At 48.4% G+C, this 15,927-nt stretch overlaps 1 long non-coding RNA gene across 1 annotated transcript; it reads right to left on the bottom strand.

Annotated features, from left to right (window-relative positions):
* Positions 1–329: 329 nt before the first annotated feature.
* LOC120498738 lies at positions 330–12,632 on the bottom strand. The gene is made up of 4 exons (XR_005626720.1): positions 12,457–12,632; positions 12,230–12,339; positions 4,735–4,827; positions 330–2,903 (listed from the first exon to the last, which is right to left on the bottom strand). It is a non-coding gene; the product is annotated as an uncharacterized LOC120498738 (long non-coding RNA).
* Positions 12,633–15,927: the final 3,295 nt, after the last annotated feature.

The following is a 15,927-nucleotide window of genomic DNA, read 5'->3' on the forward strand; positions in this document are numbered from 1 at the left end:
TTTTGCCCTTGGGCTCCAGAATGACAGTTCTTTTGCACACGTGGGAAAGCAGGTAGCCCAAGTGTTTTAAGTGCAGATTAGAGATGGCCACGTGAGATCAAGGCCAGACAGAGCAGTCTGTCCTGGCTACTTTTGTGTACCAGCAATCCTTCAATGTACCTGCCACTTGCCTTGCCTTGGCACCCCAGGTTTCCTTGCCTTGCCCTGCTGATCCTCCCTTGCTTCCCCACCCTTGACCCACCCATTCCCCACCCTTGACCTGCCTACTGCTTCCTGGCTACTTTTGTGTACCAGCAATCCTTCAATGTACCTGCCACTTGCCTTGCCTTGGCACCCCAGGTTTCCTTGCCTTGCCCTGCTGATCCTCCCTTGCTTTGCATTCTCTTGCATTCCCCACCCTTGACCTGCCTACTGCTTTCCTCCAGAGCCTTACCTCCAGGCCTTCACCTTGTTTGCATTTCCTTGCCTTTCCTGTCCCTTCCTTTTCTTTGCCTTGCTGTGCAGTCTGTAGCCTTCCCTTAGCCTTCCTTCCCTGCACTGTTTTGTATTGACTTGCTCACTCATACCTGACTTCCCTTCCCACTTGTCCAGGTCAACCTTTTTTTCCTTCTCCTTCTAACACTCAATTGCCTTGCCTACCTCTTTCTTTTGTTTCCTTGCAAAGCCACTGATTGTCTTGCCTTGCCTTTGAACCCCTGCCTTGCCTTCTGTTGCTTTGCTCACTCCTCCCTCACCTGGAATCCATGACCCCATTTCTCTGGGCATGTCCCAGCCCTGTCCTGCCCTGCCTGCTCCCCTGAGGACTCCCAAGGCTGATCAATAACCCCAGTGCTCCAGAAGCATGTGAGAAGAAGCCATAGGGAGGTCCCAGGCAGCCAGATCTGCCTTTCTGGGCATTTTTGGTGTGGAATCAGCACTTGCATGTGTTAAATACTGGACAGGCAACCCAAATTTTGCTCTTGGGCTCTGGGACCAGAATAACAGTTCTTTTGCATACACAGGAAAGCAGGTGGCCCAGGTGCTTTAGGTGCAGATTAGAGACAGCCCATGTGGGATCAAGGCCAGACAGAGCATTCTGTGCCTGGCTGTTTTTGTATGCCAGCAATTCTTGAAGGCACATCTTATTTGCCTTGCCTTGGGAATCCCAACAGTCTCCTTGCCTTACCCTGCAAACCCTCCCCAGCCTCACACTCCCTTGAATGCCCCACCCTTGACCTGCCTTCTGTTTTCCTCCAGGGCCTTGCCTTGCCTAGCCCTTCCTGTTTCTGCCTGCCTTACCCTTCAGTGGGCTTACCCTCCTGTGCCCAGCCTTGCCCCTTCTGGGCCTGCTCCTGCCTACCACTCCATCTGCTTTCCCCTCTTCTCTGACCTTGCCCACCTGTACCTTGACTTGCCCACAGTTGCCTGCCCTGCGTGGAAGGCAAGGCAAGGAGTGGTAGGCAAGGCAAAGCAAAGCCAGGAAGCTCTGGGTAGGGCGAGGCAAGACTGCCGTAGGCAAGGCAAGCAAAGCCAGGGCAGGCTGGGAAAACTAGGCAAGGTACTGAAGGCAAGGCATGGCCGGGAGCCTCAGAGTGCTTTTCCTTGGGAAGCAAAGGACATAGTGCCAGTGTTGGTAGGGCAGATGTCAAGGGACCATGGGAAGGTATAGTCCAGCAAGACATTTCTGTCCTGGCTCCTTCTGTGTAGGAGCCATTGTTGGACATGTTCAATACTGGAGACAGGGTATGCAACTTCTGCTCGCCAGGTTCCTGAATGAGAATGGCAATGCTTTTTCATGGGAAGGAAAGCATGTAACCCAAGTGTTGGAGGTGCAGATAAGAAGCTGTGTTGTGCAGGTCAACAGCAGTCGCAACTTTCTGTCCTGGCATATTTGGTGTGAAAGCACTGCCTCAGTGTGTATTATTATGGAGTCAGTATCCATCTTTGGAAGGTTGTCTCCTGAAAGATTCAATTTGGCATGTAGTTCCCACTTCTCAGAGGTGACCTTCTTGAAATTCTGGAAGCACGCTTGTTTTGGACAAGGTAAACAGCTACACTGAGGCTTGGTGTGCAGCTGATCCAGTGCCCCGGGCAGGTAAACAGTGTTCTGGCACTTTTGTATGGGATCAGTCACTGGAAGCTTTGTATTTTGGAGGAGGGGACGCCATTTCTCTTGAGATGGGCTTCTAGTTCCTCTCTTTGGCAAAGAAAGCAAGTTTGGACGCACACTTAGGGTGAGCCTAGTGAATTTAAAGACTTTTCCCAATAGGCAGTTCTCTGGGTTAGAGCTGTTGAACTGTCAGTGGGAATGCAGACACCAAGCTGTTCCACTTTCTGTCCTGTTAGCCTTAGTGTGTGAGCAGACCCTGGTGCTGCTCCATTTGGATCCTGACTGTGAGACTGAAGGCTTAGGATGGTACCTAGAGCTGAGAAGTGCTGATAGCAGGATGTGTGCTGCTAGCTTGATGGGTGCAGTTGAAATGTAGGCAGCAAGAGCTTTTTCAGCTGGCACTTTTGTGAGCTCTGTTTTTGACAGATGTTCTCAAGTTTGTTAGAAGTTTCACTCTTCGAGAGTGAAAAGCTTTGTTGGGTAAAAGAGTTTGTGTTGCCCTTTGAGGGGGGTGCAAAGAAGAGTGTGCACTTGGAAGGGGAAGATCACCAAACGTTTTTGTCCTGACACAGTTGATTTGAGAGCAGGGCCGTTTCCGACTTGGCTGTGTCCTGGGCGGGTGCTTTTGAGCCGTGCTCAGTGTGTTTCCTTCTTTTTCGAGCGGACACCACCATCGTGTGGTTGTTTTGATGAGCACTGACAGTGCCCAGGACAAAGCCAAGCTCTTTTCTGCCCGGGCCCCGTTTGTGTGGGAGCAGTTCGTGGAAGAGCTCTGCTGTGGATCCTGGCTCTTGGGCACTGACAGAATGGGATCCTGCATGTAGGGAGGAAGGAAGAGGAATCATTTCATTGTTGGCTGAGCAGTTTATCGGCTGCAAAAGGAAAGGCAATTGCAGCACAGCCTCTTCCTTTTAGAGCCTTTTCTGTGCCATCAGCTGCTCAACATGTAATTTGCACCCACTGAACTGCGTCCACCTCCCCGGAAATACACACTTTCTCTCAAGCCCTATGTACCATGCCACTCTCACAGACCCCAACCCCTTCAAGACATCCAGAAGCTGCTTGCAAAAAAAGTCCTTCAACAAAAAACCAGCACTGGCCTTCATAGTCCTTATGCAGTTTGTAAACTAGACAAAACACATTACTGACTCACATTTCCCTTCTCAACTACATATGTAGCATCAGCACAGTCAATTAAAGCATTTCCAGCTGAAGTTCAGACTGCAAGATCTGCCAGGGAACAAGGCATTTGCTAACCTTCCCTCTTCCCGAGAAACCTGATATTCACAGCACGATCACTTTCACACAGCTTCAGTGCTGCTGAGTCCAAGCAGCTCACAGAAAAATAAATCTCATGACAGAAGACATTCCTAACATAGCCATTTCTCCTAACAGCATTTAAATCGTGCAGAGCACACTGGGACAAGGCCTTCCTTCTCACATATATGTCCTGTCACATTTTCCTGTGTCTCTCTGGATTTTCAGTCCTGGGGAGGCCGTAATGTGTGCCGTGGTACTTCAAGCTGAGAAGGACCATGCAGAGAACTTGGAGATCTGATGGCACTTTGCATGTTGGAAAGCAGACTGCATCAGGAATGTGCTGCGAATAAAAGTTTCCTCAAGTTTGAGGTGCAAGTGCCAAGCAAGCTTGTTGTCCTGTCACACTTCTCTGTGCGAGACACAGCTGAGAAGTTTTTGTTTATATTCAGACAGCAAGAGAGGCAGAATGTGGAGGCACGTAGCACTGAGAAGGAAACTGCATGGCCCAGGTGTGTTTTGGCAGAAGCAATGCTCAGGAGCTCTCTGCTTCCAGCAGAGTGCTCTGTGTGAGAAGTAGACGATGATTCTGCTCTGGGAGAATGAATGTGCAACAGGTTAAAAAGGCAAAGAATGAAGCTGTAGAGCAAGAAGCTGGTGTGTGCAGCGGACAGGCTGCCAGAGGAGCACGGCTGCCACTCGCTCACCTGCCAAGTTCAAGGTGCAGCCACCTATTCTTCTTCCAGCTCTATGTGAAAATAATTTCCCTTACATTTAGGCGCTGAGGTCCAGACAGCACGATGGGAGACACAGTGGAGAACAGACACAGAAGGCACCGGTGAGTTTGGTGTGACTTACGTGAGGCAAGGGGAAGCAATGGCTGTGCGTTCTAGAGATTATTTGACAAGGGCCACTGCTGGATGTTTGCAACAGAGCTGCGAGAGTGAAAAATGTGACAGTCTGTATGTCATAGTCTATATGTGAGAAGGACAGCCTATATGTGAGAGAGACAGCCTATATGTGAGAAGGAAGATGTGCAGTCCCAGTATGCTCCATGCAATTTCAATGCTGCTAGGAGAAATGGCTGCTTTAGGAACATCTTCTGTTGTGAGATGTTTCCCTCTATCCTGAACTCAACATTTTTACTCTTCCTGGGTCAACCAGAAGGCATTTAGCCTTGGCATCATTCCTATCTGCCTGGGCCACTTGCAGCAGTGCCAGTTCCCAGGTGGGTGGAGCAGGGCAGACCCAACGTATTTAATAAGAGCCCATCAAAAACTCTCTGTAGAGCAAACTTGTCCCCTCCAGAGCTAAAAGGGCATGGATTTTGGTGCTTCCCCAGAGAAAGGCAGTTTCTGAGCAGCATTCTGCTGGGTTCTGCTGTGTACCTGCTTTGTAGATTGAAGGCAAGGTCAGAGGTACTTGGATCATTTCTTCCTGTCACTGGAGTCTGGGACAGAAGAAGATGCTCCACAAGGCAACTGGAATGGTTATCACAGGGTTAAACTAAAGTTTTAAATTTAGTAAGACTAAATTAAAGCTAAATTATATAAATAACTCTAGGAAATATTGGCTGTAACACAACTGCAAACCCAAAGTGCAAGCCAGGTTTGTTAAATAATCATTAAATCAAATACATCACCATTAACAATGCTTTATCATGCTTTAAGAACAGAAGTAATTTAGCAATATGGTTTAAATTTTCATGAATTTATTTTATAATACCTGGATATCAGAGTAGGTTTTTTTGTATGCAGTCCAGAAACCAAAATTATGATTGCTTTTAGGCTGCAACTAATCAGCTATGAAGCAGTCTGCCCACTTCCTTGAGTTAGCACCAGGAAAAAAACAAAACTTTCCTGCCAATCTGGGGGATTTTTAGCAGAAAACCTGAGTTTTTGATAAAACTGTTTACTTCTAGCCATTATTTTCATTTCAGACAAACTCCCTTGGTGATATTTTTAACTTTCAGTGGGTTAAACACTGCTGCAGCCTTCTGTGAGCAGTAAAATACTTTAGCTTTGCCATCTTCTGGCACATGGGTATACATTTGTACCTCGCTTTGGGCTGAGTTGTTTCTTTACCCAGACCACACCAAAACAGTGCCCCCATCCCCCCATCCTGTTCACCCCTCAGCTCTGCACGCCTCTGCTACCTCACCCTCATCTACAGGAAGCAATATTTTACATTCTGATGACTCATGGTTCACACAGCACATCATAACTCCCTATTTATGGCACAGTGACCCTTCACATGGCTCCCCACCCTGCCAGGTTTGAAATGATCATGGACACTCCTCAAGAGTGACCCTGATCCTTGTGGTGGGGTTTCCTCCTTCAGACTACAGGGTTTATTCCCAGGGTGTCTCTTTCTTGCTTAATGCAGCCTCTGTGGTGAGGCTTTCACAGCCCAGCTGTGTGACAGTGACAGCGTGGTGTTCTGCTGGCCTGCTGTGGTACTGGCACACACAAACATCTCCAGCACCTGCATGCACGGAGTTTTTTCTCCTCTTATTGCCAGGTTTTCCAAGTTACACTGAAAGCTTACAGGATTTGATGGCACAATTCAAGATGCAGCAGCAGTAATAACATCTCCAGCACCTGCCTGCACTGAGTTATTTCTCCTTCCCTTATTGCCAGGTTTTCCCAGTTACACTGAAAGCTGAAAGCTTACAGGATTTGATGGCACAATTCAAGATGCAGCAGCAGTAACAAGCAGATCTCAGGAGCAGGAACGACCCAGCAGCAGGAACCCCAGCTTTATCAGCTTGCCTGCCTCCTGCCAGCTCCCTGTGCTTTTATCATCGTCAAAGTGGCATAAACACAGAATGGCTTGGGTTGGAAGGGATCCTAAAGCTCATCTTGCTCCAACCCCATCTCCATGGGCAGGGACACCTTCCACCAGACCAGGTTCCTCCAAGCCCCATCCAGCCAGGCCTTCAGAACTTCCAAGCTTTTCTGAGCATTCTGTGCCAGAGCCTCACTACCCTTTCCAGGCAGAATTTCTTCCCAAAATTCAATATAACCCTGCCCTCTCCCAGTCTGAAGCCCGTTCCCCCTTGTCCTGTCACTCCAGGCCCTTGTCAGAAGACCTTCTCCAAACTGACATTTGCTGATCAGCTTCAAACCAGCACTAAAAGCAACGCAGAATACTGCTCCTATTTTTTTAATCTTTGTTTTTTCTTTCCTTAGCAGGGTGTGTCCTCCAAGAACACAACACTAACAAAGGAAAGCTTCTGCTAACACCGACTGGAGTCCTCAGGGCTGTCTCTGCACTGCAATGCAATCTGTCCTTAGAAACATCAGTGCCAGGAGGAAACCTGACACTTTTGCAAATAGGTCCAAATCAAATACGTCAACATTACAAGCCCTAACAAACAAAAAACTCACTTGAAAGCTACAATCCTTCCTGCCTGAGGCCATAATACAGTCATGCTCTTAGGCTCACCTTCACTGGGCTCAAAATAGCCCCAGAGACACCAGGACCCAACGTGCAGCAGCAGCACCAGTCTGGCTCCAGTGGTGGGGCCAATACAGCAGAACTCATCCCAGCCATGCCCAGGGTCAGAAACACAGCTGCAAGGTCTGCCAAGGCATCCAGCCCTGAGTTTGAGTGAATTTACAAGGTGGTCTAGCAAGCCTGGCTCTGTGCCCCCAGTGAAGAGACACAGAGCTGGGTAAGAGCTGGATGCTCCAGTGCAGCCCAAATGCCCTCTAATGGGAAGAAGGCACTGGAGAAGGGGACAGGGTACCTCTGCCTTGACAGGGACACCCAGGACCAGGACTTCTACAGCCCACAGTGCAGAGTGAGCAACAGCTACAGACACAACTCCCAGTTCAAAAGCTTATCAATACTCCACCTGTATTACTTGCCAAAAAAATAGTGTTAGCCACCAGGGATTTTCTTTTCTTTTTCCCAGGATGTTTCCAAGGCAAAAGAACAGACATTATCAAGCAGGTTTGATGTCTATAAAAGAGAAATATCCTATCACTGAATACTCACATAGTCTTTTTTTGTCCCTTTCCCCATGTAAGTTCTTAGTTGTAAACAAAGGTAAACAGACAAAAGAAATTGCAGAGGAAGATGTACTTCAACAAATAGATAAACTTTTTTTTCCTAAAACTGTCTCAATTCTGTTTATGCTGGGAAACAGCACCCTCCATTCTCCTCAAATAACAAACCAACTCTGAGCTAATGATGCAATTCCTGCAATCAAGGTCACAGGCCTGGCTTCACTGGAGCAGGCACTGAATGCTGTATCCAGGGCAGAATTCAAAACCCCATTTAAAATGGGCTGAGAATCAACAATTTAAGCAATTTGCTGAACAGGAGGAAAAGCACTTAGCAAATGTTTTTCTCTCAAAAGCAAAGAGGAAAGTTGGAAACCTTGGGGGTCATCTTGAGGGCTTCCTGGAGAGGAAGCCACAGGGAGAGCTCCTCCCCACCAGGGTGAAACCAGGACTTTTCTCCATCTCCTTTAGGCAACACCCAACCAGGAAAGAGGGTAGTTCAGAGAGAGAAGGGATGTCTCACCACTCAAACCTATCTGCAAAAATCAAATTTCCCAGCTGACCCTCCCTGGGGTGTCAGTGCCTGAAAGCAGCAGCTGTGACCCCGCACTGCGAACGGTGGCGGCTCCGTGGCAGGAGGGACATGGGATGTGCCAGGGACACGGGCAGGGGCTTGACAGCCCTTCCTGGGAAGACATTTTTCCTAATATCCAACCCAAACCCCCTCAAGTCTGAGGCTCTTTCCTCTTGTTCTATCAGTTATCTGTGAGCAGAGACTGATCCTCCCATGGCTCCTGACTCCTGTCAGGGAGTGGTGGAGAGTGAGAAGCTCCCCCGAGCCCCCTTTTGTCCAGGCTGTGTGCCCCCAGCTCCCTCGGCTGCTCCTCAGCAGACTTGTGCTCCAGACCTTCCCCAGCTCTGCTGCCCTTCTCTGCACACACTTCAGCCCCTCAGTGTCTTTCTTGTCACAAGGGGCCCAAAACTGAACCCAGGGTTTGTGGTGTGGCCCCACCAGTACCCAGCTCAGGGGGACAGTCACTGCCTTGATTTCTGCCCAGCACGAGCTGCTTTTATTTGCAGTGCACATTTGGTACAAATTAAAGCTCTGTTGGAGCCAGCTGCTCCAGAGCTCCTTCATGTGCCAAGGCACCTCCCATATTGATGCTTTTTATCACCAGGCTGTTCCAAACTACAATTTTATTGTCCAGAAAAAGATGATGCAGAGCTGCATGGGAAGCGTCAGCTATTTTATGCAATGCTGTTTATTGTTTCAGAAAAGCAACTTTCAGAATGGAATGGCTGCTGCCATGCTTACTGACCTCCTCAAGAAAGCTTTTGGCTGTGCCTTTTCTTTCTTCTAAGGGAGGGGAAAATATCAGGATGAGAAAATTGGTGTATGGTAGTGAAGAGGAGAAATCGAGCAGGACTGTCCCTGACCAGGCTCCTCCTCCATACCCATTCTGGCTCCTCCCAGAGGCTGAACTCCAAGGGTTGAGCAGATAAAACAATCAATTTCTGTATCTTATCCCTTGTCCATTGCATTATCTCAGCACAAACAAACAGCTGGTTTCTGCACTGCTCAGTTAAGCTCCTCTGGAGGGAGCAGCAGCCACGGCATTGCTGAGATGCAAACAGGGCTGGGGGAACTGGTCCATCCTCCACTGGCACTGCTGGCAGAGGTGGCAGCACTCCCAGGCAAGGAACACTGCCCCATGCAAATAATTCGTTTGGAATTATAACGTCTGCCTGCAGTTTTCTCCCTGGAGCTTGCAGTTACCCCTCTCTTACAGGGGCACAGAGCCAGTTCAGCTTTATCAGCTCCAGCCATCTGCATCATCACTAACCTCAATGACAGTATTAATCACCCCTCAACAAAGAAAGGATGGCGGCTGGATTTGGGCTCCTGAGGACTTCACAAGGCTTGTGAAAAGCCTTGCCAGAGAGGCACCGACAGTGATAGCCGAATACATTAAAGGCACATTGACACCATGCTAAAATCAATGTCACGCTTCCAGAAAGGCCCGTTCAGTTCTTCCCATCAGGGTGTCACTGCCTCTGATGACCAGCAGGTAATTAGCAGCTGCCCAGGCGCACCGGCCGGGCTGGCAGCACCGTGCAGGCTGTCCCTCAGCATCGCGGCTCTGCAGCCTGGGCCACATGAGCCCAGGACCCCTGCATCTTTGATTTCCGAGGCTCACAGCCCACATTCCCCAGGAAGGAGCAGTATTTCAATCGTCCCCGGGAAGGACGTTTTCTAAGTTTGCAGGACATGGAGGTCACCAGGTAAATGCTTTAGGTGGCCAGAATATAACAAATGCCTTTCAACAATTCTTATGGGAAACCCAGAGAAAAGAAGGCAGAGGTTTAAAGTTTGTCACCTCCAAATCTTCTTGTTCTGCACCTTCCACCATCAGAGGGTGCAAAGGCAAAAGCTGTTTCATCTGTGGAGCCGGAGCCATGTCCAGGGGTCAGCAGCCACCTCTGAGCCACTCAACACAGTGCTATGTTATTCAAGGTGATCCCTTCCCTGTAACACTCAGAAAACTGGTTTTACAGCCCTTCAGTCATGCTAATTTGCTGATGATTGTAATAAGATGTTTGTAAAGGAAAGCCAGGTAAGTGGGCTTTATTCAGTTTAATCACCGTGTTAATTGTATAGGAGATGAGCACCATTTAAGTTGTATAACTAGAGTATAAATCTCCTTAAGTAGGGTTCACTTAGAACAAAAACATCTCACCCACGAAACCACCTTCTCTCCAAGAGTATCCTTCCCATCAGCCGACAGAGGTAAAGAGAGAAGAGAGGCTGCCCTGAGGCTCTTCACCACAACCATGAAAGTCAATAAAGCCACACAAGGCGTTCCCTTTTCTCCAGGGATGCGGTTTTAGCTCGGAGAGGTTTACTTGGGCAATGTAAATTGTCGACATGTTTTGCTAAAATAAAAGCAAAGGCTCTATAAGGCAAAGGGGACTGACTCAAACTCCTCTGAAGTAATGGAACACTTTTAGCAGCTTAACTGCCCCTCAGGGGATGACAGCTCACATCTCCTTTGCCTGTTTCTTCAGTCAAACCCACCTGCGGTTTCTCTGCCAGACCCAGCCCACTTCTGCTCTCCTGCATCTCTCTTCTAGAAATAGCCCCCTCCAGGTTTCCTCTTGTTATAGACGACAATACAGTTATTGGCTTTTGCATTTATATATTGATTACAGCTGTTGCTAGAGGAACAAACTGAATTTCATCTGCCAAGGCAAAGGTAAAGAACCCTGTCCTCACTGGTCTCCATCCTCAGCAATTTATAGTGTAGTCTTAGTCCAACCTCAGCATTAGCCCCTTATCCCAGCAGTGTCTGCTAAAGCCACATTAATGCTTCACCCCCTTCAGGTTCTTGACCTTTTCTTCACACTCTGGCTCCACCAGCAGCAATCTGTACCAGAGCTACAATCAATAGCCTTGAGACAGGACAGAAAGAAATTAAATTTATAGTTTATTATAATTTCTGCAAATCAGCTTATACTTGGGCAAGAGATCTTTACAAAATCTGTTCCCCCTTCCCAGATATAAATTCCTTGCTGGAGTTAAGAAGGAGATTGGGCAGGCAGTGCTGCTCCAGGGAAAGGTCAGCAGAACTACAGCCATCTGAGAGCCAAGGGTCAGTCCTTGCCTCCCTCTTGGATGGAAGAAAAGAAATGAACACAGAAAGGAAAGCCAAGCTGAGGCAGTCACCCAGGTCACAACACTTTCAGCTCAAACAACTAAAGCTGGCAGAATTGTCAGCAACTGAAAACCTGAAGATAGGAACTTGTTGTGGAATAAACTGAAGCATCAGAGCACTGGGCAGCAGCGACCAGCTCCCCAGCACTCTGGGAAACACCTGCACCAAAGAAACCCCCGAAGAGAATCACAGAATCACAGAAGCACAGCATGCTGTGGGTCACCAGGACCCTAAAGCTCGTTCAGTCCACACCCAGCCAAGGGCAGGAACAGACCAAGCTGCTCCAAGCCCCATTCGACCTGGCCTTGAACAGGCACCCACAGCTTCTCTAGGACATCTACGCCAGTATCTTACTACTTTCGAGAGATAAACACGAAGGTCAGGCTTCCAGACTCCCGGCTTCTCTTCACCGGGAGCTCACGAGACGCAGCCCCTGAGGTGCGGGACTGGAGCGGTGCGGGATCGGAGCGGTGCGGGATCGGAGCGGTGCGGGATCGGAGCGGTGTGGGACCCCCGAACGGGCGGCGCCGCTCCCGAGCCCGGGAGGAGGAGGAGGAGGAGGATGAGAAGGGAGCGCCGAGGGGCCGGGCAGGGACTGGCCGGCAGCCGCTCGCTCCATCCCCGCTGCCAGGCCCGCAGCCCCCGGCCCGCTCCCCTCACGGCCCGCTCCGCTCCCGGCCCGCTCTGCTCCCCTCACGGCCCAGCCCCGGCCCCGCTCCGTGTGACGCCCCGCACCGCTTTCGCTTTCCCTTCCAATGCGAAGGAGCTGCGGCCTCGGCTGCCGGCCGCCCTCGGGGAGAGGCCTGGGGGAGTAGGGGATGGGGGCCAGGGGCACCGGCCCGGAGCCGGGGCACAAGGAGCAAAGCGGCTCCCCCGGCCGCCTCTGACACTGCGGGCTCATCTCTTCCCCAGGCGCCCGGCCGCGATTTTCCTTCCCCTGACCTGCAGAAGGGCAGGTGAAGAAGCACTAAGGCTGCTCACCGAGGGGAGGGCTCTAACAGATGTGTAGATGTGGCACCTGGGGACGGGGTTTAGTGGTGGGCTTGGCAGTGCTGCTGGGGAAATGGTTGGACTGGATGGTTTTAGAGGCCTTTCCCCACCGGAACGATTCTGTGAGTCCCTGTAGATAAGGCAGACCCAGCTCCCACAAGGTCATTTACCTCTTGGGACTTGACGAGAAGGCACTTGGAGTGGTGGGAGAAGCTTTCTTCATGGGAAGGCTGCAGTCCCATAACAGGAGAGCCCCCTCTGACCAATACCCTCTCTGCAACTGAGAGCAGGAGCTGCATGAACTCTGGTGGCTTGGATAAAGCTATCAGAGCACTGAGGAGTTCTTATGGCTAAGAACAATTAATGAATAAATCAAAAGAGAATTAAGTTGGCTCACCCCAGGGGCAAAGAACCCTCCAGATGGTCACAATTAAGATACTTCAAGAAGTCTCACTTGTAGCAGAAAGCCGGCACTGACACAGCCAAGGGGAGAATAGCTGGGACTCTCAGAAGTGCTTTGCAGGAACGAGGAACATCCTCCTCAGCTGGTCTGCAATACCCTCCTGCACAGCTGCTCACTCCAGGAGGAGGCAGCAGCTGCTACCAGGAATGCTCACTCAGTGACTGCAGGCTTTTAAGGTATTTTCTTCAGGTAATCAATTACCTGGTGTTCTTGGACAGTTGCTGCTTATCAGTCATTATTTACATTGCCTCGAAGTAAAGCTGACCTAGGAGGCAGTACACTTGTAGTTTGTTAGAAGTCAGGCAAAGAGTCAAGTGACACAGGTAAGACTTGCTGTGAGGATTCAAAGATTTACAGTGCAAGTGAGACAGAAAAACTGTCTCCCTGCAGTTATGGACATCATCTCCAGAAACTACTGGCTTTGCACAGTGCAGACTCTGGTTTTGGAGATTTTTTTTTTTTTCTCAGAAGCATTTGTTTCTGAACAAGAATTTCTGGAATGCTGCTCCCAGACTCTGTTCAGAAGAATGACCCCAAATGTAAGAAAAACCACTGCGAACAGGCTGCTAGAGGCACCAGGGGTTTTACATGAAACCACAGACTGGTTTGGGTTAGAAGGGATATTAAAGCTGATCTCATTTCAACCCCTGCCATGGCAGGGACACCTTCCACTAGATCAGATTGTTTTAAGCCCTGCAACCTCACCTTGAATATTTCCAGAGATTGGCCAGCCACAGCTTGTCTGGGCGACTTGTTCCAGTAGGCACTTGCCCCTCCACAGTTGAGAATTTCTTTTCAATCTCTAATCTAACCTTGTCCTTGACAGTTTGAAGCCATTTCCCCTTACCCTGTCACTCCATGCCCTTGTCCAAATCCCCTCTCCCACTCTCCTGGAGTCCCTTTAGGCCCTGGCAGGGGCTCTCAGGACTCCCTGGAGCCTTCTCTTCTCCAGGTGAGCACCCCCAGCTCTCCCAGCCCAGCTGCAGAGCATTGGGGCTCCAGCCCTCAGAGCATCTCCAGGGCCTCCTCTGGACTGGCTCCAGCAGCTCCACGTCCTTCTGATGCTGGGGACCCCAGAGCTGGACACAGCATGGCAGCTGGGGTCTCACAAGAATAGAGGGGCAGAATCTTGTCTCTTGACCTGCTGTTTATTCTAAGAGGGTAATCATTCTGCTTTTGTTCTGCTCAGATCCTGGGCAGCACATCTGCGTTGCACAAGTGCTGCTGCTCCTCTTGCTGGGCTCTGGGCTGATGGGCTCCTGGGCACTGCAGGCCTGTTGCTATTTGGATGTACACAGAGAGCTCTTACACAAAGATCCAGGGTACAGACAGTCCAAGGGATCTCAGACTGGCTGTTAAACAATGAAACTTCATACCAAGAGCCTTTCAAAGGATACTAGGATATATTTCTAAACATGAAGATGAAAAAAAATAATTTAAAATCATTTTAAAGATAATTCCAGACATTTTATTCGTAATTTTACAAATAACAAGCATTTCTCTATTAAAAAACCTAGGGTAAGAATCAATGTAGGTACAGCTAGGAATATTTACATTCTTAGAAGAAATTGATATCTTTCTATGTACAAGGCTGTAGCCATTACTGGTTTAAGGTACTCCCAAAAGCATGTCTACCTAAGGCTTTATGGTCCTAAGCGGATTCTGTGTTTTAAGAAAATAATTTATAACTGTGAGGACTAAGGTTCTATTCCACAAATACTGAAACAGGTGTTGCAGTCCAGCTCCCCAGGCAATGCACTCCATCCCTGTGTACCCATCCACCCCAAATGCTCACTTGCAAAGGGAGGAGGAGTTCACACCTCTTCACAAAACAGTGTCAGAAGTCAGCCAAAGTTGCCCCATCGTGGAATATGAAGTACTAAATGATGCTTATGGGAGCATTACATTCACTGTCAGGAGAGTCAGAAATTGTTAGAGCAATCACGTGTGGAGCACGAACATCACAAGTAGGTGTAGTATCTTTTGAGTTAATGGCATTTCCAAGCAAAGCAACAGAAGTCACAAGATTATCTGACATGGCTGAGATGATGACAGGAGTCAGCCTGAGAGCTGGAAAGGATCCTGGATCCTTGTCCCCAAGGCCATATGCTACTTCCCTTGGTGAAGATAAGGCAGTGTGATTGTTCTCTGGCAACAGGGAATCCTCCCTAACCAGGTAACTGAAACATGCATTGCTGCTGTGATACAGGTTATAGGCACCCAAACCATGCAGGATTTCCCTGGTTAAGGTCAGTCTGAGTGTCAAAGTCTGTTCATCTTCTTCCTCTGCAGCACAAGCTCACAGGTTTATCACAATTCCTCTTCCAAAGGTCAGTTCTGTCCTTTCTCCCTATTCTGCAGGTACTCTGTGCTGCAAATCTTATCTGTTGCCAGCATGGACACCACTCTAAGATTTGCCCATTACTGTATCAGGTCCTTTTATCTCTATCTTGTTTATTGAAATATTTCCTCAGTTCCTTTTGGAGATGCCTGTTACGTACCAGAACAAGATCTTTGGCTTAGAACTGAACTTGAAAAGAGTAGGATAACACAGTAAGTATAAAATAACCCAGTCTGCTATATCAATTATGTTCCACATTTCTGACTCAATCTTTGTTTTTCAAAACATAAGCAAGGGAAAAAACCTTTCTTTGACATGAAGTGATTGCCATTGATTTTTGTAGTATTAGTCACAACCAGAAAATTCCCCAATCTGGATTTAAAAAAAAAATTCCAAACCAACAATAACAACAGAAAACCTCACAAAGAACTTCAGTAAACATAAAAATATTTAAATATTCAAGAAAAAATGTCTCTCTTTCAAGGCACATACTTTGATAAAACAGTGGGTAAGAAATTACAGCTAAATCAGGTGTTAAATTGACACTGCACTTTAGGACTGGAATTTCCAGACTAAATAATCTCTCAAGGAAGCACTTATTTTACATTTCAGGGTATTTTCTGAAGCTGTTTACAGGAAGAGCCTTATGGGACATGGTTGTTTACATTGGCAAATTCCTTACAAGGAAGTTGCAGCTAAATGTGTTTTGCCTCAGATTCCTGCAGTTACCAGGTCATTCTTCAACACACACAAAAAAATCTGCTTCTCACTGTTCCAGTTCCTAAACATAAGGCTTACAAAGAAAACTATTTGTACTATGTTTTACAACATACTCTTATGTTTGCAATGGGTATTTCAAAAAGGTGGTAAACCTAACAGATCAGGTCATGTTTTCAGGCAAGGGGCACTGGCTGTTACATGCACTATCCTGACATGTATTTGTTCATGTCAAGGCTGTCCTGTGATGTACAGCGAGGCTTGTAAAATCCAGAGTCTCAATTTTGGCAGTAGCCTCAAACCACACACTGCATTTTAAACCTGCCTGCTCAGGGCTTGTCAACCTA

The sequence above is a fragment of the Passer montanus genome, unplaced genomic scaffold, assembly GCF_014805655.1.
Source record: "Passer montanus isolate IOZ18808 unplaced genomic scaffold, ASM1480565v1 scaffold15, whole genome shotgun sequence".
In the NCBI taxonomy this organism is placed as follows: Eukaryota; Metazoa; Chordata; class Aves; order Passeriformes; family Passeridae; genus Passer; species Passer montanus.